Source organism: Dendropsophus ebraccatus, chromosome 2 (assembly GCF_027789765.1).
Source record: "Dendropsophus ebraccatus isolate aDenEbr1 chromosome 2, aDenEbr1.pat, whole genome shotgun sequence".
In the NCBI taxonomy this organism is placed as follows: domain Eukaryota; kingdom Metazoa; phylum Chordata; class Amphibia; order Anura; family Hylidae; genus Dendropsophus; species Dendropsophus ebraccatus.
In genome coordinates this window covers 82099731-82123033 of record NC_091455.1, presented here as the reverse complement: position 1 = coordinate 82123033, position 23303 = coordinate 82099731, and positions in this window count along the sequence as shown.

Sequence of the window (23303 nt, the reverse complement as noted above, 5' to 3'; positions counted from 1 at the left end):
TCAGATTAAATGTATAACTTTCTGTAATAAAACTAGAGCTTTGGCTGTAACCTTTTCCTTTGTTTGGTGGGGCTGTTGCTGCAGATAATGTGATATATGGGTTATTTTATTCAGAAACACCTGTTGCCTGCACTGCCTCCAATCTGTCTTCCAAACTTTGTTATATGTAAACATTCCCCAGACCTCTCCTATGTAATACAACTAACATCTGACTGTATGAAATGCAGATGGCCTGACATAACCAATACTTTTTTGTTTTTATAAGTAAGCCTTTTATATATGGAATATATTGTTTTTTTAAGAAAGCCTTAGTAATCATGTCTCAAGCTTTTGGTCAAAGACTAACACCTAAAATTATTCTTTATAACATCCTATTACCTATTAATATTTATTCTTCTGTGATGATTACATAGGTTATGATTAATACATTCCTAATTATCAGGATGTTGTATGACCTAAAAGGATTCTTGTCAGTGTAAGCAGGGCCAAGTCTAGCTTTTCTGCTGCCTGAGGCAAAAATATAATGGCTCCCTCCCTCACATAACTATATACCAGCAGTGAATATACTACATGTATAACCAAAACCAGTTTGCAGTGGCAAGTTAAGGTACTGAAACTGATCAGAGGCATCAACGGCAACCAAAAGAGAGGGAGGGCTGGTGCATCAGTCTGGCAAGCACTCGAGTGACAGCTGGAGCGGCCCTGTCATTTTAGTTACCTCGGACTAACTTAACTAAAATGACAGGGAAGAAAGGCTTCCAAATACAATTATGTTCTGTAATATTTCATAACTACTGGTAAGGTAGGTGGCATTGTGGATAAGGATTGAAGTACGTCTCTTGGGCTGACCCAGAAAGGAGAAGAATCACCCTTGCAACCTACCTCTGTGCTGGAGTGTGTTAAATAATCCATGTACACCATGATGACACAAGCGGTGGTAGTATTAGTGGTTCTGGGTGTGTGGACTGTTTTGGGTATGTGTTATGCTCAGTTTGTAGCCTGACTTCAAGGTGAGTGTTAGACTGAGGTGTAGAGTGGTGATTACCCCTTTATAATCAAACCCACATGGAGGAGGCAGAGAGGAGCCCTAAAGTGTCCGTCATGGCACATCATGCAAAAGAATCCGACAGCATTCTAGTAGTCTTCAAAACTTTATTGAGGAACCAAATACAGCATACGACGTTTCGACTGTGCTGTGTCTTTGTCACGTATACTTGGTGCAGTTGAAACGTATGCTGTACTTTCTCAGTAATGTTTTAAAGACTCCTTGGATGCTGTTGGATTCTTTTTCTCATTTGTTGGTAATGTCACAGAGACATATTAATAGTTTTGTTTTGTTGGGATCTGAGTCATCTGAACCATCTCCAAAAAGAGCTAGAAGTGCATAGTTATGGCCATCACTACCCATCTCGCTGTAATCTCCATCTTACTGCATAAAACAAGCTCACTTATAACTCTGGAGAAAGAAGATAAAGAAAACAAGCCGAGGAGCATAACCGTGCACTTCCCTGACTCGTTTTAGAGATCGACCAATCATAATCAACATTTCAAAAATGTTTTATTATTGACTTGGATACTTAAAAAATGAACTGCATGTTACGGGTTCCCAAAAAAAAAAGCCATTGCTATTGCTCAAACGTAGGTAACAAAATAATTTGGAGTGATAAGACCAAAAGTGAACGTTATGGTCACAACCATAAGCACTGTTTAGAAAGGAGTCAACGAGGCTTATAAAGAGTGGAATCTGAGCTATTACAGCACAGGGAAGTCAGATTTGATGGAACAAGTAATTTAATATCTTATTAGAAGAGATTGAAGGAGAATATGCATGAGACAGTGATCATAATCTGCAGTGGTTGCAGCAGAAGAAAGTGCAGATCTGGGGTGACCATCACAGTTTCCTGTCCTCTACATCATTCTATCTTCTTGGGGAGAACTCAAATAAATCTGTCATCTGCTCTTTATCTTCCAAACTGCTGGTGTACCTTTTATTTATCTAGCTGTGCTTCCATAACATAGAAAAGTGCTTTTATTCTCCAGTTCAAAGTGTCAAATATATGTGAAGAGAGGAAAAAGAGAAACAGAGAGCATTACCTTGGGTAATATTGCAGTGGATAATTATTTCAGATGGATTCTCATCTTTAAGCCAGTATGGTTTTGTAAATATCACCTCATAATTGGGGTCCAGTGATGTTTAAGTAGGGTTGACTCTATGCTTCGGGATGTTCTATGGATAGGAGGCTGCTGTAAAACCAAAATTATGTAAAAGTGAAAAAGCAGATCCACTGTGCCAGCCCTGCCCATGAGGACTTGTACAGGGTACAATGTGCCAACCTGTCAGGATGGGGGGGGGGCACAGGGAGTTGTGGGAGGGGCTGTCTGGACGATCCTTAGATCGTCTGGGTGGCCCATTGAGAGGGGCTGTCTGCTGCCGCCATTGCATGAAGCAATGCTTGTGATCAGCTGACATTGCCTTGTAGCATGATGCAAAATATAGCCATTATTCTTCCCAGAAGGCCAAAAATGAAAAGGTTCTAGAGGTCTGAATATGACTAAACAATGTTTTAATTTTTTTTTAATAAAGGTTTGATTTTTTAAGTTTGTAAAACAGCAAATAGTATATAAATTGGGTATCACTGTAATTGTACTGACATGCAGAATAAAGATAACATCATTTTATTGCAAAGTGAATGACGTAGAAACAAAAACCGTCAGCAACTTGGAACAGCAGCTGACAGAGTCGCTTTAAATAGGGAATTGTTCATATGCAACAACCAGACAACAAACAGCTAAGGTTTGTTTGGTTATGTTTCTGTGATGCATGACAATTTGAATCCATTAAAAATGTCAGACATTTTTAGTCTGAAGACTTCTATGTGAGGTATGGAGACACAACTATAAATTAAATTTTAGCCTGTAGAAAAGATGTTTTCAGTGAAGCTTTTAATTTATTTCAAACCTTGTCTGGGGAATCCATATTGCATACACACTCTTCTTATATTGTTCTTATAGACAGAGCCTCAACCTGTGTCTGTCATAAAGGGGTATTTTATTTCCAAAAGTTATCCCCTATTACCAAGACAGGGGATAACAAGTTACTCCCAAATTAATTCACTTTTTTATTTATGCGGCTTATGCTTGATTCATCCGGTGTTACAACTCTCCCTTCTTATGATCAGTAGGGTACCAGCAGTCAGATCCCATTGGGCATAACCTTTGGAGATGGGGATAACCCTAACTTGCCCACTCTGTAATGATAATGAAAAATGTCTATGAGGAACCATGTTAAATAATAAATGATAAGTCCAATAACATTATTAACTACCACCTTTCTGCAAATATATTACAATTAGAATAATCCACTTCATAATAATTATAATTTAAATGGTACCTGTCAGGAAGTACGCTGGACCCAACCGGCGTGCAATACATTTTCCACCAGAAGTGCAGGTATCTTCATAGACAATATGCAGAAGGAAAGCCAGCTTCACCGTATGAGGACTTGACTCAGCGCACTGTCCACCGTTCCAGCGAGGTTGAGAACAATGATAGCAAACAAAACGCATCAGCGCTAGTTCTTCAGTCCACCTTTACTTTATTGAATTTTCAGCCTATAAAATCAACTGACACGTTTACAGCAAAGGTCCCAGCTTACGTCTATGAATTTCAGGTTACACACCTTTAATCATGGCTCCAACGGTGTGTAACCTGAAACGCGTACAGGTTACATACAAACAAGCAGGAATTTGGGACGTGACTATTTGCACATGCTGGACCAACCAGCAGGTAAACTACAAGACTACATAAGCCTTAGGGTATGTGCACACTGAGGAAAACATGCAGAGGACTTGCAGTGGATTCCGCTGCTAGCTCCCACCTCACTCTCCGCCTGTTCCATAGACTCCATTCTATGTTCAGGCAGATTCCACCCTCCACCCAAAGAATGAACCAGTCTGCCTGACCACAGAATGGAGTCTATGGCACAGGCGGAGAGTGAAGCGGGAGCGCGTTGGGACGAGCGGGGAATCAGGGCAAGTCTTCTGCGTTTTTTCCTTGGTGTGCACATACCCTTACCCTAAGTAGAGAACTATGATATGGCTTAAAGAGTTTAGTCATATAAGTAAGTCTATTAGGCGACATTTTATAATACAAAAAGATCACCTTTAAAATAAGACGTTTTAATGTTAATCAAAAGGCGTATTAAAAGCTGGATATTACTCAACCTCACAGTTTCACATTTCTTTAACATACTGCCTCTTTACATTCATTTTTCCACTGAAACATATTGAAGTCTCTTTCAAGATAATATATAAAGAGATAGAAAGGTCAACAAAGCCCTGGTCTACCTTGATTGTTCAAAATTTATTCCTGTGAAGTCTCTCAGCTAGATCACTTTGAAAGTGTTGATTCAAGAATATACCATCAAAGTCCAAAGTTGCATATGGTAGGAAAAAAGGACGAGGAAGCCACAAATTGTGTAGTATGGCTTTCTGTGGAGTGATTGGTAAAAGAAGAAGGGATTTATGGAAACAAGTGCACATTAATGACAGAGCCTTTACTCTGGAATGAATGGAATGAATCACGTCAATGTAATATGTAGTAGAAAAAAAATGCTTTAAAGTAACTGCATCCTTGGACATTTTATTTTTTATATCCAAATTGGTCTGAAGTTCTATTTTTGTAACATATTCGAACAGTGGTCTGTTTTTTCTAATACAGTGCCCTGCATAGACTAAGGGCATGTTCACACAGCAAATAAAGTAGCTATAAAGTTCAGCCTTTGAATACACTGAGAATCTGTGTATAAAATCCAAGTATGAGTTCCACACTTATATTTTCATTATTAAAGCAAAGTCATCTACATTACAGATAAGCAAAGTAATGATGAGTTTGCTGTGTTCATTATAACCAATGGAAGGGGGAGGGGCCAAGGGGGATATGTGAGTAGGAAGCAGGAGACAAACTGCCCTGCAATTTGAAGACTGGGCACAGAAAACACTAGAATCACAGGTCAGAATGTACAGTGCTGGTCTGGGAACTTGGTGAACTAATATTGCAGGATGTTGTGCTGGGCTTGCTCCTATACTGCAAACTGCACAGGCTGCTTTTCTTCTCTCTTTCCTCACTTGCCACCCGACCAACCTCTTTACTTCGCTACATTACGTAAGTGTACACCATTATTAGCTACGGTGCTTTGAAGCGAGCTCAGGTCCCGATAAGTAAGCAAAAGGAGCAGCCTCCCCCACAGTGTGATTGCAAGCTTCTGATCATTGTCCCTGGCTCCTGGAGGATTTATATTTTTCCTGTGTAGTGCGATTGGAAATACTGATAATACTGATCAATGCTCTGCAATGGCATAGCATTGAACACTATATGCAATCCAATGATTGCATGTAATAGTCCTCCCAGGGGGACTTAAAAATGTGAAAAAAATAAAAATGTTTTTTTTTTTTTTTTTTTTAAATATGCCAAAGCCCCTTCCCCAATAAAAGTTACCCCCCCCCCCTTTACTGTTATTCAAACAGAACATGTAAAAATAATTCAATATTATCATAGTGTTCATAATTGTCCCATCTATTAAAATATAACAGTAGTGTTCGCGCACAGTAAATGAAAATAAGGGGGAAAAACACCAAGATTGCCAATTTTTTGTTACATTAGGAAAAAAAAATTTGAAAAGTAATCAAAACGTCCAATCGTCACAAATATGATACTAATAATAAGTAGAGATCATGGTGCAAAAGGGCAGTAGTCACAATATGGCAATTTAAATCATAATTAGGCTGGGTTCACACTGCGTTTTTAGCATACTTTTAACGGATCCGTTTTTTTAACGGACAAAAAAAATAGTGTCAGCTACGTTTTTGTGTCCGTCAAAAAAAAAAAATGTCAATGGAAAAACGGATCAAAACGGATGCACACAAATGCATCCGTTTTTGCAATCCGTTTTTCATCCCTTTAAAAAAAAATAAAAAAAAAAGCGGATTGCAAAAACGCAGTGTGAACCCAGCCTTATTTGCAAAGAGCAAGTTCTACTGTAAAAAAAAAAATAGTAAAACATTAGAAAAGCCATGAAAACATGGCTATTGTTGTGTTCAGACTGGTGTATAGAATAAAAATATCATGTCAGTTTTACCATAAAGTGCATTACATAGATGTGGGAACCACCCAAAAGTTACTAAAAAAGTTACAGGTCTTGTAGATGGAGACATAGAAGCACTATAGCACTTAGAAGGTGAGGAGGAGAAAACAAAAATGAAAATTGGCCTAGTTATTTAGGCCATTTTGGGCTTAGTCATTCAGTGATTAAACTACCAGAATGTTTTTGACATGTAGGAGACAACAAGAAACCCCAAAGAAAATTCATGCAAACATGGAGAAAACATACAGACTGCATGCAGATATTGCTCATAGTCTAACAAAGTATCCTCGGTCAATTCTTTGGGTGGACAGAGGTGATGCAGTTGTTGTCCTAAAAAACAACTTTTAAACTTGCAGCCCTGTGCCAAATGGCTGTGACCTAGAGTATCTGTGCCCTAACTTTGCACCACCCCTCCGTCCCTCCTCCCCACCCTCTTCATCATTAGGAATGACACTGGCAGAATTTTTCCTATTCCTCTGCAGTGAATACTGCACAGGTGCCTTAACGATCCAGCCCATGTGCCGCGTTCTCACAGCTGATGAATAGGAGAAAATCTGCCTGGAGCATTCCTAATGGTGAAGAGGGCGGGGAGGAGGGACAGAGAGGTTGTGTCAGCCTAATGCACAGACACTCTAGGCCACGGCAGTTTGACAGGGCTGCAAGTTTAAAAGTTGTTTTTTAGGACAATAACTGCATCACCTGCCGAACGGACCCCAGGACAGATCTTGGATTAAAAGCAGCTATCCGAAGGTACAAGCGGTTTGTGGGGGCAGATTGTGGGTACAAAGTCGCTTTAAAAGTTACCTTAACTGTCCCAATCCTCCACAGCATCCTTTCTATTGTCTCTGGGTCCCTGCTGAAAAAAAAAAGTCTTGAAAAAGAGTCTGCACTGAGTTGAAACATTGCCTGTTATCCTCACATAGGTGAATAAATATGTCACTTGTCTGAAGTCTGTGGATGCTGCCTTATTCTAAAAGAGCATCCAGTGGAGCCTTGGTCGAGTCTGAAGAGCTTGAACCTGCAATTCTTTCTGCAATTCTGAAATTGGTACTAAGTGTTCCTGCCCTCTGTCTATCTCCTCCAGCTGCTAACATCAGTACATTGGAAGCATAGGCCTGCAGTAATTTAAGCAATGGACTATGAGTAAGTCTTATCTTAGGACGCTTTTACACAGGCCAAGGTGTCTGGAAAAGAAGCGTCAATCGCAGTAATCAGCACTTGTTTAAAGTCTTTAGATAGCTTGAATAATTGAGCAGCCAGGTGGTACAATCCATTGATCATTAACAACTCCTCATTATTGCCTGCACATCCCTTGTTTAGGGTGCGTTTACACAGACAGATTTATCTGACAGATTTTTGAAGCCAAAGCCAGGAATGGATCTGAAAAGAGGAGAAATCAGTCTTTCTTTTATGACCTGTTCTTTTTTATAGTCTGTTCCTGGTTTTGGCTTCAGAAATCTGTCTGATAAATCTGTCTGTGTAAACGCACCATTACACAGAGCGATGTGCGGATAATAATTATTTTATTGCTCAGAAGATGCGATCAGCAGATGAACGACCGTTTTCTTGTTCCCCAGTTAATCTCTGACTCTGTTATACAGATCAATCGCCCTATAATCGTCCCATGAAAAAGGGTCTTTGCCCCTTATTGAAATTATTAAGTGTGCAGATTGCGAGCAAAAGAAGCTAATGAACATCATCATTCATTTCTTAGTTCTAGATGAAAGACTTGAAGTTCAGATCCTAAGAGGTTTTTAAGTGTTTCACTAAAGGTACGCGTTAAGCTGAAGTCAGAGCTAAGTACACAGGATAATAATCAAGGTTATATCTCAGGTCAGGAATGATATGAAAGAAACACTATGAGCACAACTAGACTATGAATGGAGGCCATTGTACAGCTTTTAAAGACAATTTAAATCTGCACAGTCAATCTAACTGCGAGTGAGTCTGCAGAGAAACATGAGGTGATGGCAATACTCAATCTACAAGATCTGACAACATGTATGAGGAGATTGGGGACAATTCAAGGGAATATCACATATGTTATTGATTTTCTATCCAGATTATTGATCTAGAAAAAGTTTGTTAATTTCATTGATCAATATGAAGTGATGAGAGAAAAAATATCTAGTCCTCAGTTGGTAATTCCTAATGATTAAAGGAAACCATGTCACTTCTATGGTGACACTGAAGCATTTCATATTTCCTTCCTGCTTCCTGGTCTGCTCTTCCCTGAAACCCCAGAAAGAAAGCACTATGTATCAGCACGCCTCAAAATTAAGCAAAGTGTAATTTTATTGAAGCACAGAAAAATTGTTAAAAACATACAAACATATAGCACAAAAAAAAATAAGATGTGCTATCATCCCTGTCCTTGGCAGTAACCGACAACTGCTTATATCCCTGAGAGGGCAAAAGAAGGAATACACTTGTATAATAGAAATATAGGTGCAGATAAGTAGACAATACAAGTACTGTATCTACAATGCATTTCATACTGTACTGTAAGTGTATTCCTTCTTTTCCCCTCTCAGGGATACAGGCAGTTGGCGGTTACTGCCAAGTACAGGGATGATAGCACATCTTATTTTCTTTTTGTGCTATATGTTTGTATGTTTTTAACCATTTTTCTGTGCTTTGATAGAATTACACTTTGCTATATACCCCGGATATATATGTGTGCCTTGGTTGTAGACCTTGAGGTCTTTTTGCTTCCACTGTTGTGTTATATGTATATATGAAAAACATTGTGTTTGAATAAAAAGAGATTTGACAGGAAAACCTCTCCTGCTCTGGACAGTTCCTGCTCTGGACAGGAAGAGGCAGCAGAGAGCACTGTGCCAGACTGGAAAGAACACACTACCTCCTGCAGGACATATAACAGCTGATAAATACTGGAAGACTTGAGATTTGTAAATAGAAGTAAATTACAAATCTACATAATATTCTGACACAAGTTGATTTAAAAGACAAAAAAAAAAATCATCAGACTACCCCTTTAAGCATTTGGGTTGAGAGTCAATAAGTAGCTGAAAGCAGGTTTACTTGAGTAAATGACTTTGGCGAGCCTTCACTTTGAGAATTTCATCATAAGTAATTCCCTGATATCCTGCTATTGCCTAATTTTTCTGTTTATGAGCAGGAGTTATTCATACAATGGGAGGAGCAACTGCAGAAATGACATTCCTCCTATCTGGTGTACTGGCAGCCCGGGCAGCATAGCAGCCAGCCGCACAGCCTATGCATAACCCTGCTCCTCAGTCACTGAGATGAGACTAGCAGCTAGAGCTGGGCCACTCATTGTGTACATTGTGTACCCTTCCCTTACATGGATAGTTTTCCCTACAAGACAGTGCTAAGCATATGCACACACCCCCAGGGGCGTAGCTAATGACTCCTGGGCCCTGGTGCGAGAGGTCAACTTGGGCCCCCACCCTTCCTCGACCAAGTGATGCTATTGGTATATGTGTATATATATATATATATATATATATATATATATATATATATATATACACCAAGACAGATATTACGAATAACGATCTTAAGATAGGAAGAGAAAATATTATCACCACACATATTACCGCCATATTGTTACTGACCAAATCCTGTATACTAAGACCAATAAAACATAGTACCAGATAGCAAGTAACAAATAATTCCACCACATACTGACTAACACCACCACTGCTACTGACTAACACCACCACTGCTACTGACTAACACCACCACATACTGACTAACACCACCACATACTGACTAACACCTCCGCTGCTACTGACTAACACCACCACATACTGACTTACACCACCACATACTGACTAACACCAACGCTGCTACTAACACCACCACCTACTAACACCACCCCTGCTACTGAATAACATCCACTGTACATGTATCACCGCATCCAGTTATATAGAGGTGGACGCAGCTCCACACAGGCTCTAGACACCATATACATTACAGTGCAGTTACATCAGGTGACTCACAGGGGACGTCTTCTCTGATCGGATTTCTTCCCTCTTCATCTTCTTCTCCATCTGCTCTCAGCCATTATGAGAACTTCTCCGAGCCACGAATCCACAGAATCTGCCAGACAGACATATTAGACTCCTCACTCTGACATCATCGTAATCTCTCTACAAACTGCACATTTGTATTGGCCTCATTTAGTGGGTAACCCTGACACTATGTGACCTCCTTACAGTGTATGCCCTATATGTAGCCTCCTTATAGATGGTCCCCACTCTGTGTATCCCCCCTTATAGTATATGCCTCCTACTATGTAGCATCCTTATAGATGCCCCCTCTGTGTATCCCCCCTTATAGTATATGCCTCCTACTATGTAGCCTCCTTATAGATGCCCCCTCTGTGTATCCCCCCTTATAGTATATGCCTCCTACTATGTAGCCTCCTTATAGATGCCCCCTCTGTATATCCCCTCTTATAGAAAGCCCCCTCTCCCCCTATGTTGCCCCCCTTATAGATGCCCCCCCCTTATAGATGGCCCCTTCCCCCCCTTATATATTGCCCCCTTATAGATAGCCCCCTCTCCCACCCTCCTATAGATGGCCCCCTCTCCTATAGATGGCCCCTTCCCCCCTTATAGATGGCCCCCTCTGCTATAGATGGCCCCTTCCCCCCCTTATAGATGGCCCACTCTCCCCTCTCCTTATATAGATGGTCCCCTCTCCCCCCCCTTATAGATGGTCCTCTCCCCCCCCCCCTTATAGATGGTCCCCCTCCCTTATAGATCGTCCCCCTCTCCCCCCCTTATAGATGGCCCCCCTCTTCCCCCCCTTATAGATGGTTCCCTCTCCCCCCCCCTTATAGATGGCCCCCCTCTTCCCCCCCTTATAGATGATCCCCCTCTTTCCCCCCTTATATATGATCCCCCTCTTCCCCCCCCTTATAGATGGTCCCCTCCCCCCTATAGATGGTCCCACTCTTCCCCCCCTTATAGATGGTCCCCTCCCCCCCTTATAGATGGTCATCTGAAGCCTGTTTATTATGGGAATTATATCTGACCCCAATTTCAGTGATACATTTGTCATCATTCTCACCTGTAAGTGACAGCTTTTGATGAATAAGGGAGCTACAGTATATTACCCATCATTTTATTTCTATCATGAAAGTACTAGCAATGTAGTCATTTTACTATGAGGCATAACATCTTTCAGGTTATGTTCTTATTACATTTTCTCTATATACCTAGGATATACATTAGCAATCTGTCAAACAAAGATGCTGACATATACTGTGGTTTACCATTGGGGGATAATCAAGTTCATGGACTAAAAGTGGTCGTTTAGTGACCACTTCATTTGGTCCATTTATTAAACTTTTACATTCATTTACAGGACTGAAAAACATGTCAGCTGTGCTTTTGGTTCTACATATGTATACATATGAAAATGGAGTAAACCTAGCTTGTGGCTGGTAAGGTACTGGAGTATACATCTCCCAGGCTGCCAGGTTGGGTAATGGTGAAATCCTGGCAAGATGTCCGTGGCAAGACACGCAGGAACGGGTATGTATGCGGGGCCCTATCCAGCGGTGTGGTGAGTCTGGCGGGGGGCTGCCCGGGGTGACAGGTTCCCTTTAAAGAATTCATCTAACATTAACACAACCGGCTTTCATCCACCATCAAGACCTTCAAAAGAAACCTGAAAACTGGACTAGGCTACACCCTTCAATAATTTTGCACCTCAATTTGACTGGCTGCACTCAGGCCCGGATTGGTAATCTGGCAGAGCGTGCAAATGCCCGCTGGACTGCCAGGATTACCAATCCGGGGGCCGCCGGTCCTGGCACCCATTTGCACCGGCCCTCTGCAGTGGCTGAAAGAATAGCCCAGCCGGCCGCTGCGCTATTCATCCAGCCTCTGCAGAGGGCCAGGGCCCTGGCCCTTTAACTGTGAGCGTTCAAGATGAACGCTCACAGTTTGCAGCGGCCGTGCTCTGACTGACAGAGCCAGGAAGCCATTGGCCCCTGGCCCTGCCAGTCACTCTTGTGGACGGAGGCAGCATTATACCTCCGGCCACAAGTGGCCGCTCTATCTCCTGACTCCCCGGAAGCATCTCTTGTGCGCCAGTGAGCAGGAATAGAGAGCCGCAGCTGCAGGTGACAGCCAGGTCACAGTGATGAGGAGAGATGGGGGACTTCGCTGCTGGGATGGGTGAGTATGTGTTCTTCTTCTTATTATTTTTTTTACAATATGCCTATTAATCCCACCGGGGGGGTCAGGGGATTAACTGCTGCCGGTGGGCTTGTTAACTAGGGGGCGGATTAACTGCGGGGGGGGGGGGGGATTAACTGCGGGGTGGGGGGGATTAACTACTGGGATACCTATGGGGAAGGAGGGGGGTAACTACTGGGATACCTATGGGGAAGGGGGGGGGGGTAACTACAGGGATACCTATGGGGAAGGGGGGGGGGTAACTACAAGGATACCTATGGGGAAGGGGGGGTTAACTACAGGGATACCTATGGGGAAGGGGGGGGTAACTACAAGGATACCTATGGGGAAGGGGGGGGGGTAACTACAGGGATACCTATGGGGAAGGGGGGGTAACTACTGGGATAACTATGGGGAAGGGGGGGGTAACTACAGGGATGCCTATGGGGAAGGGGGGGTAACTACAGGGATGCCTATGGGGAAGGGGGGGGTGTAACTACTTTGATACCTATGGGGAATTAGGGGGGTTGTATACTACAGTGGGATTCCCTATACTAATACACTATATTATGGAGGCACAGGGAGGGATATATTATATGGGGGCACAGAGGGCCTATATTATATGGATGCATATAGGGGGGCTATACCATATGGAGGCACAGATGGGTCTGTACTATATGGGGGCAGAGAGGAGGCATGTTATCATCGGGGACGCAGAGCAGGCACATACTGGGCATACCAGCTTATATGGGGGTGCAGAGGGGGCATTATTAGTGTGTGGAGCAATACTTTGTATAGAGATGATGATGATTCTGGAGCAAGGAGCCTAAAATGTTTCTCTGACAGATCCTGTGGAAACAAGGGGAGAGAGCACAGGGGGGCTATATACAGGGGGAGAGAGCACAGGGGGGCTATATACAGGGGGAGAGAGCACAGGGGGCTATATACAGGGGGAGAGAGCACAGGGGGGCTATATGCAGGGGGAGAGAGCACGGGGGCTATATACAGGGGGCGAGAGCACAGGGGGGATATATACAGGGGGAGAGAGCACAGGGGGGCTATATACAGGGGGAGAGAGCACAGGGGGCTATATACAGGGGGAGAGAGCACAGGGGGGCTATATGCAGGGGGAGAGAGCACAGGGGGGCTATATACAGGGGGAGAGAGCACAGGGGGGCTATATACAGGGGGAGAGAGCACAGGGGGGCTATACACAGGGGGAGAGAGCACAGGGGGCTATATACTGGGAGAGAGCACAGGGGGGGGCTATATACAGGGAGAGAACACAGGGGGGCTATATACAGGGGGAGAGAGCACAGGTGGGGCTATATACAGGGGGAGAGAGCACAGGGGGGGCTATATACAGGGGGAGAAAGCACAGGGGGCTATATATTGGGAGAGAGCACAGGGGGGGCTATATACAGGGAGAGAACACAGGGGGTCTATATACAGGGGGAGAGAGCACAGGTGGGGCTATATACAAGGGAAGAGAGCACAGGGGGCTATATACTGGGAGAGAGCACAGGGGGGCTATATACAGGGAGAGAACACAGGGGGGCTATATACAGGGGGAGAGAGCACAGGGGGCTATTTACAGGGAGAGAAAGCACAGGGGGGCTATATACAGGGGGAGAGAGCACAGGGGGGCTATATACTGGGAGAGAGCACAGGGGGAGAAAGCACAGGTGGGGCTATATACAGGGGAGAGAGCACAGGGGGGGCTATATACAGAGAGAGCGCACAGAGGGGCTATATACAGGGGGAGAGAGCACAGGGGGCTATATACTGGGAGAGAGTACAGGGGGCTATATACTAGGAGAGAGCACAGGGGGGCTATATACTGGGAGAGAGCACAGGGGGCTATATACTGGGAGAAAGCACAGGGGGGCTATATACAGGGAGAGAGCACAGGGGGGCTATATACAGGGAGAGAGCACAGGGGGGCTATATACAGGGAGAGAGCACATGGGGGGCTATATACTAGGAGAGAGCACAGGGGGGCTATGTACAGGGAGAGAGCACATGGGGGCTATATACTAGGAGAGAGCACAGGGGGGGCTATATACAGGGAGAGAGAGCACAGGGGGGCTATATACTGGGAGAGAGAGAGCACAGGGGGGCTATATACTGGGAGAGCACATGGGGGGCTATATACTGGGAGAGAGCACAGGGGGCTATATACTATTGGGAGAGAGCACAGGGGGGCTATATACTGGGAGAGCACAGGGGGGCTAAATAAATGGGAGAGAGTACAGGGGGGCTATATACAGGGAGAGAGCACATGGGGGGCTGTATACTACAGGAGGAGAGTGCACAGGGGGGGCTATATACTACAGGAGGAGAGTGCACAGGGGGGACTATATACTACTGGGGGAGAGCGCACAGGGGCTATATCCTACAGGGGGAGAGCGCACAGGGGGCTATATCCTACAGGGGAAGAGCACACAGGGGCTATATACTACAGGGGGAGAGCGCACAGGGGGGCTATATACTACAGGGGGAACTATATACTACTAAGGCAGTCACCCCCTGTGTACCTAACTTTAAAGGGCCGGTGAGAGAGAGAAAATGACAGTTTTCCACTAATAAGCAGCAATTCTGTATGTAAATAGTTCAGCAATGTTTGTGAAAAGTAACAAAACACGTTTCCTACTGATGTTCATCTCGGACCTTCACCTGACAAAAGACCCCGGTAAGTGGAGCTTCACTAAAAGTTGTTGAGTACCCCTGCTCTATACTGTCACTGCCCTGGGAGAATATTGCTCCTTATATAGTGACTACTATTCAGTGACAGTATAGTGGTATCATCCAGTCACTGTATGCTGAGGGTAGTGGTTATGGTGTGATGGTATTATTTATCCTGTCTATATTGGTGTTATTTGTATTATAGGTATTTTAAGGATGCCTTCACATGTATCATATTGCAGCGGATTTCACACTGTGAGTTCTGCAGCAAAATCCGCTGCAATACTGGTACTGTAATTTTCTATGGCTGTACATTCTCCCAACTGATTTTTTCATTCGCTGCAAGAATGTAGTCCCTTGCCACTCACCCCAGCAGCTGCCAGACTAATACGTTACCTGCCCGCGCTCCTGCCTTCTTTTCTGGCTCCCAACTCCCTACGCCACTATCCATGATATATGGTGTGTGGGCTGCTGGAGTTTGAGTGCCAGGGCTGATTTTAAGTCCCAGTCCGGCCCTGGTTGCACTACCCTCTGTTTCTCTCCCCTCTCTCCCTCCTCTATCCCCATGTTCCAGTCTGCCATTTACCTCAGTCATGTGTATCTGGGTCACATGACCTCTGATCAGCCATCATCCTCACATTCAGATCGCAAGCTGTATCTACTCCCTTTCAAATCTGCTCTCAAACCCATCAGCACAGCTTCACATGGGCAGCTAAAGACAGTATCATTCTGCGGGAAAGACAGTGTAATAATCCTTATCTCTATATAAGCTTTATAAGAGACTGTATACACATGTAGTCAAGGAGGACGAAATGTCATCAAATCCTGGGAGACAGGAGTGGCATAAACATCCTCAATAGCTGTTATGGGAGATTCTGTCTCCCCCTTGTAGAGAGCTTGTATGGGAAGGTTCATGCAGCTTGATCATATAGGTTTTGGCTTAGATAGTGACCCCAGTGAGAGTAAAAAAAAAATAAAAACACAGGATATCACAGGAACTCCAAGAAACCATTCAAGAACTTTTTAGATAAAAAAACAAAACAAAACGAAATGAGGTAATACTAGGCTGAAAAAACATGGCAGTGCTTCTCTAACTCCATGCAGCACAATGATGTGCCGGCTTGATGAAATGAAAAGCAGTTAGTTTGCGTATTATGGCATCCTGACAGTGTGCAGGAGCTTTATGTAGCAAGCTCAGGAGCTGAGCTTACTTCATAGAGAGTGAGGGGTCCTCACCATTTATGACGGGCTGCAGTGATTGCCCTGCCGCCCACCATTAAACCCCTTAAATGCTGCTGCCCCTAGAGGGACTTAAAAAGTGTAAAAAAAAATTAGGAAATAGGTTTCAAAAATATAACACAGCCCCTCAATAAAAGTTTAAATCACCCCCTTTCCCATTTTTAAAAATAAAACACATAAAAAAAATATATATGAAAGTGTGCTTATTTATCCGACGTAGTAAAACAACAATATTATTCCCACACAGTGAACCACAAAAACAAAAAAAAAACAAAATTTTATAAAAAACGACCAAAAATTCCCAGGTATTTTAAAGTATAGTATGATGTCAATCAAGGTGGAGGACAAGGTTAAAAATAATTCTATGTATATTAATATTATATATATATATATATATATATATATATATATATATATATATTTATATATACACTACTGTTCAAAAGTTTGGGGTTACATTGAAATGTCCTTATTTTTGAAGGAAAAGCATTGTACTTTTCAATGAAGATTACTTTAAACTAGTCCTAACTTTAAACAAATACACTCTATACATTGCTAATGTAGTAAATGACTATTCTAGCTGCAAATGTCTGGTCTTTGGTGCACTATCTACATAGGTGTATAGAGGCCCATTCCAGCAACTATCACTCCAGTGTTCTAATGGTACAATGTGTTTGCTCATTGGCTCAGAAGGCTAAATGATGATTAGAAAATCCTTGTGCTATCATGTTCACACATCTGAAAACAGTCTAGCTCGTTACAGAAGCTACAAAACTGACCTTCCTTTGAGCAGATTGTGTTTCTGGAGCATCACATTTGTGTGGTCAATTAAACGCTCAAAATGGCCAGAAAAAGAGAACTTTTATCTGAAACTCGACAGTCTATTCTTGTTCTTAGAAATGAAGGCTATTCCATGCGAGAAATTGCTAAGAAATTTAAGATTTCTTACAACAGTGTGTACTACTCCCTTCAGAGGACAGCACAAACAGGCTCTAACCAGAGTAGAAAAAGAAGTTGGAGGCCGCGTTGCACAACTAAGCAAGAAGATAAGCACATTAGAGTCTCTAGTTTGAGAAACAGACGCCTCACAGGTCCCCAACTGGCATCTTCATTAAATAGTACCCGCAAAACACCAGTTTTAACATCTACAGTGAAGAGGCGGCTGCAGGATTTTGGGCTTCAGGGCATAGTGGCAAAGAAAAAGCCATATCTGAGACTGGCCAATAAAAGAAAAAGATTCTGATGGGCAAAAGAACACAGACATTGGACAGAGGAAGACTGGAAAAAAGTGTTGTGGACGGATGAATCCAAGTTTGAGGTGTTTGGATCACAAAGAAGAACGTTTGTGAGATGCAGAACAAATGAAAAGATGCTGGAAGAATGCCTGACGCCATCTGTTAAGCATGGTGGAGGTAATGTGATGGTCTGGGGTTGCTTTGGTGCTGGTAAGGTGGGAGATTTGCACAGGGTAAAAGGGATTCTGAATAAGGAAGGCTATCACTCAATTTTGCAACGCCATGCCATACCCAGTGGACAGCGCTTGATTGGAGCCAATTTTATCCTACAACAGGACAATGACCCTAAACACACCTCCAAATTGTGCAAGAACTATTTACAGCAGAAGCAGCAGCTGGTATTCTATCGGTAATGGAGTGGCCAGCGCAGTCACCAGATCTGAACCCCATTGAGCTGTGTGGGAGCAGCTTGACCGTATGGTAAGCCAGAAGTGCCCATCCAACCAATCTAAGTTGTGGGAGCTGCTTCTAGAAGTGTGGGGTGCAATTTCTCCAGCTTACCTCAACAGATTAATAGCTAGAATGCCAAAGGTGTGCAATGCTGTAATTGCTGCAAAAGGTGGATTCTTAGACGAAAGCAAAGTTTGATGTAAAAACAATGTTATTTCAAATACAAATCATTATTTCTAACCTTGTCAATGTCTTGGCTCTATTTTCTATTCATTTCACAACGTATGGGGGTGAATAAGTGTGACTTTTCATGGAAAACACAAAATTGTTTGGGTGACCCCAAACTTTTGAACGGTAGTGTATATATTACCAAATTTTTTTTACAGATGGGGTTTATCTTAGGACCTCATCTCCTCTACTCCACGCTTCTAAAGTGTAACTTCTAAAGCAAACAATGTTTTTTTTTTTACAGATTTGCTTAAACATTAACAAATAAGGAACAGATAGAAAATAAACTTTGCTATTTGCACATAGACATCTTTGGTATACTGACCAGACAGGTGCTGTTATCAAACGGTATAAAGTCTGCAGCTGCCAATGGCTTCATTGTATTGGGCTTTGTTGTGAAATCTGATTTTATAATGTACAATAAACCTTGATAAACCTGTTACAAAAATATATGTCTACCTACTTGATCAGCTGATCAGCTTCCTTTCAGCATATGATTTATTTACATTTAGAAGAAATTAAATGGAATCCTTATCGAGCCCTAATACAAAATTCTCAACTAAAATAAACCCCATTTGTTAGCATTGCCCAGTTTACAGTTGTTTATGTTTACTTACTTACATTCATAGAAATTATAGTAATATGTCCATAAGACACCTGCTTAAATAGTCCTCATAGAGTAGGTCACTCTTAACCCTTATAGCCATCTCATGTACCATCTTATGCCTTCCCTGCCAGACAAGATTTATTTTAAAATCAGAGGAATTCCCTCCTGCCAGCCATCTCAATTTACAGTACAGTATATCTGTACTGTATCCGCCCACAGACTCCATTAAATGCTTTATCCTTCCTCCTTACTTTTTCTCTGCTTGTTCATATCAGCTTTTATGTATAACACAAGCTCACCAGGACGTCCTGACATAGAGAAATGATTTCCAGGTGGTTAAGGCAAATTCTGAATGGTTATACACTGAAAGCAACCAAACCACTGGTAAGAAAAAGCAAGTAACTAGGTGCCAGCCTCATAACTAAGGGGATGTATTACACGGAACCATTATCGTTCGAAAAATCGTAATATCGTTCGGATTTGAATGATAATTGTTTAGTGTAACAGCAGACAACGATTAAACGACCAACGAGAAATCGCTGGTCATTTAATAGAGTTTGGACCTATTTTTATTGTTGATCGTTTGCAAATCGTTCGCATGTAATAAGACGTCGTTCGGTCGTTCGCAGTAGTGGCGAACGCAGTAGCAACGACAGGACGAACGCAATAACGATCATAAGTAATGATCATCGTTCCGTGTAATTGGATGATCGATTTCAGGTCGTTCGCCATAGCGGTTGTTTGAGTTCGTCTATCGTTAATCGTTGATTGTCTAAAAATCGCTTTGTGTAATAGTACCCTAAGGCAACGGAGCCTTGATAAGAGGAAAGAATTGAGATTAGCTTAAATCACATCACATGGTTATGGTATATGATGACCATTTTTAATCCCTGCTTCTTATTTCTCTGACTACCATACACACACACAATAATAGTGCAAACAGAACAACTAATAATTATGCAGAAGAGCTAAACACTAGACAGGTGCACATGTTATTTACCAGCAAAGTTCTTCTCTGTAATAGATTTTCTATTGTACCTTCACGGGTGCCACCAGAATTTGTGGGGGCCCATAGAGGAGGAGGATTGAGGTAAAGAATTTCTTCATTTGGGCCACGTTCTTACATGTTTTTTTTTTTTATTTTACCAGATTTGTAGCCTTAAAACAGCATTTTTTTTTAAATGTTAAAATGACACTCACTGCCCTATGATGTGAAATCAGCATGGATGTTATAACTGCACATGAATAGTAATGAAGAACGACAGCAATGGGAGGAGATATCAGTGCACTGGGGGTGCTGGGCCCGGATCCAGTGCAGTATAACATGCAGCGAAAAACTGAGACATCTAGAGAAGAGAGTGGTGGATATCTGAATGAACAGCACCACTGGAATCAAAATGGCGGAAGTGATCAGTATAAAAAGCTTAAATCAACACCTGTGCTCCTAGATTTGCTTTAACAACCTGCGATCCGAAGAACATGTTAGGCCTCTTGCCACCTTTTTATGAGCATGGATATTTACATAGATACATTGTAGTTGTTGTTCTGGGACAAACAACATAGATGCATTTCCTATAACAGTTACCATCTGGGCATTTATATTAAGTGAAAATATTCAGGCTCCAGTATACCACAGGGAGAAGCATTTAGCAGCAAGAGAGAGCCCTTTTTTTTTTATAGTTTAGCCCAGGTCTAATGGTAGTGCCATCCTTTACTTCTCACATAGCAGCTCGGCCTTTCTATGTGTAATCACTACATAGTTACTAAGTTAATAAAAGTCTAGCATGTTTAACCTTTACAAACCCCAAGTATAATAATTTACAGAGTCTTGCAGGTTTTTGAAGCTACACGTTTTCTCTGTCCTGAGTGTTATCACTCTAGATGTGGAGCGGTTGTATTCATTTTATTAGTAGTGTTTAGAAGTCTGTAACTTGTCCTGTAGACATACCAACAGCACATTCCATCCAGAGAGCTCAACTTGTGAATGAGACTGTTAACGAGAAAAAGGTGTCTGGCCTACCACCAGGTGGCGCTGTACTAGTCACTACACAGCAATAGGAAAAGCTAGGAAGCAGCAGGGGATTGTATGGAATAGAACATGTGTACTTGGTGCATCTGCAATGTAGAAAATATTAACCATGCTTTATGCACTGAGCCTGCTAAACACTCTCTAGTACCCACTGTATTGGTGGCAAAATAAAATAAACATAGCAGTAGTTTTTCACTCTGTTGCCAATGGGCAAATATTGTATGTACCTAAACCTTGTTTAACTACTTAATAACTGGATATTTCTCATCACTTTGAGTGGAGCTGGGTTTTTTTTATTTCCTCCTATAATTATCTTTTTAGGGCTAGTGTTATGCTTAAATGGTATGTTAACTAGAGATGAGCGAACCTCAAGCTGAACCCAAGCGTGCAGCATTTATTTATCAGATATCCATGTTTTCCAGGACTCCCTAGAGCTGCATCCAACTTCTTCAGCCCCTGGTAGTCCAGTGCTGCACGCTCTCTAATGTAACCTTTGCAGCCATTTGTTTTATTGATCTTAGATATAATTATTGTCAGCAACTTTGGACAAATAGAAAGGACTATAATGATCAACAGACTGCCCACAGAGGGCAAGAATTGTGGACAACGAAAATATTAGGCACTGACAGGAGTTGTGTGTGTTAGTGTGCATGTCCTCAAACAACTTGAGCTGTCATGGCATAATGGGAGTTGTAGTTCTGCAACAGCGTGAGAGCCCCAGGTTGAACACTAGTCTAGGGTTTTCTTATATGTATTGTTTATTTACTATTAATGTGTACAAACATATGTAAAACAGCGGCCGTCTGTTCATGGTAAAATGACCTCTACTAATAGTGAAAGAGGTAATTACAACTAGAAAATGATGAGAGAAGAGTAAATTGTGCTTTTTACCTAGCATGTGTTTTGTTTTTTAACCAAACCCAAATTCCTCCTGCTATTGCCTGTCTCCCCCACAGGAGGTGGTCCCTCCTATCCTGAACAGAGTGCTCAGTCAGTTAGGAACATAATGGGAATTCTTTGTGTTTGCTCGCATTCATTTTAATGAATCATGACTCTACTGAATCTATGTTTGCACATTTTTAGCCTAAGAAAGGCACTTTTAAACATTTTCTTGACTGTAGTGATTTCGTATACTCTTATACTAGACACTCTTTTCTATCAGATTCTCCTCCATAAACTTATAAATAATGATAAAGTAGACTTTAGTCTGGATTCACTGAAGAATAATAGGTATAGTCCTTCCAGCCAGTGACTTATTCATGAATTATTCATTAATAATAATTGCTTTATTTATATAGCGCCAACTTATTCAGCAGCGCCCATTGATCTAAACTGTTCTGCTATAAAAATCTCAGCGACTGCTAATTTGTAGTATTGTTCAGTTATTTATATATTTATTTATTGTTGATACAGGTAGTAGATAGTTTATCCTGCTCTATCCTTTTCTTTTTCAAAGCTGAAACTTAATGAGAGAGTCTGTGTTTGTTTCATGCTGCCTGAAAATAATCTCATTCATTGTGTAAAAATATAAACAATACCAAATTAATAACCAAACAGTTGTATGGAGACCAAAAAGGTACCAATAACTACAGCACACTCAGCAAAACATACCTATTACACAGCTGTGAGGGCAGCAACTCCCCTGCAACAAGGTCCAGTTACAGAGTTAAACTTGGGATTCCCTAAGGCTATGTTCACACATCATAAATTAAAATAAAAATACAGCCATATTTTTGAAGTAAAAATACGTCTGCATTTTAAATATAAAAATATGCTCCATTGAAGTCTAAGGGAAATTAGATGTCAGTGCACATACAGTATAGAATAACAGCCGTAAGTGATCACAACTGTCCAAATATAAACATGCTCATTATTTATTACCTGCTTTAGCAAAATACGGCATTTAAAATTAATTAAAGGGGTACTTCAGCCATTTAAATTCTTGGATAATGGTGGTAGGACTGAATAGAAAATAAAAAACATGCTAGTCGTACCTAACCATGCTCCCCAGGGGCCCTCCTGTAGTGTCTTTGAGACCCCCGCTGAAACCTCCTGCCTTTCTTTCCAAGGTGCACTCATCTCGGCAGTAACAGCCTGCTCCGGCAATCATCAGTTATTGGTTGTACAGCCTGTTACTGCCGAGATAGGTCTATCTAGGAAGGAGTGGTGGGAATGTTCAGCGGGGGGGACTCAAAGACATCACAGGGGGACCCCAGGGGACCATAATTAGGTAAATGGCCACAATACCACTTTAGGCTATGTTCACACAAAGTACTAAAGATGGGAAATAATGTTCAGGAACATTATTTCCAGCCATTGTTTAGCAACAACAGCCATTCTTTTTTATAGTACATTGTGGGAACATTGTCTTAAAGTATAGTGCTGTTTTAGTGAATTTATATAATTAAATTTGAGATTTACTGTACCTTAACTCTCTAAAACACTTTTAGACTCCATGCACATGGCTAAATCCAGAATCTATGTCATATGGATCCTAAATAGAGTGTCC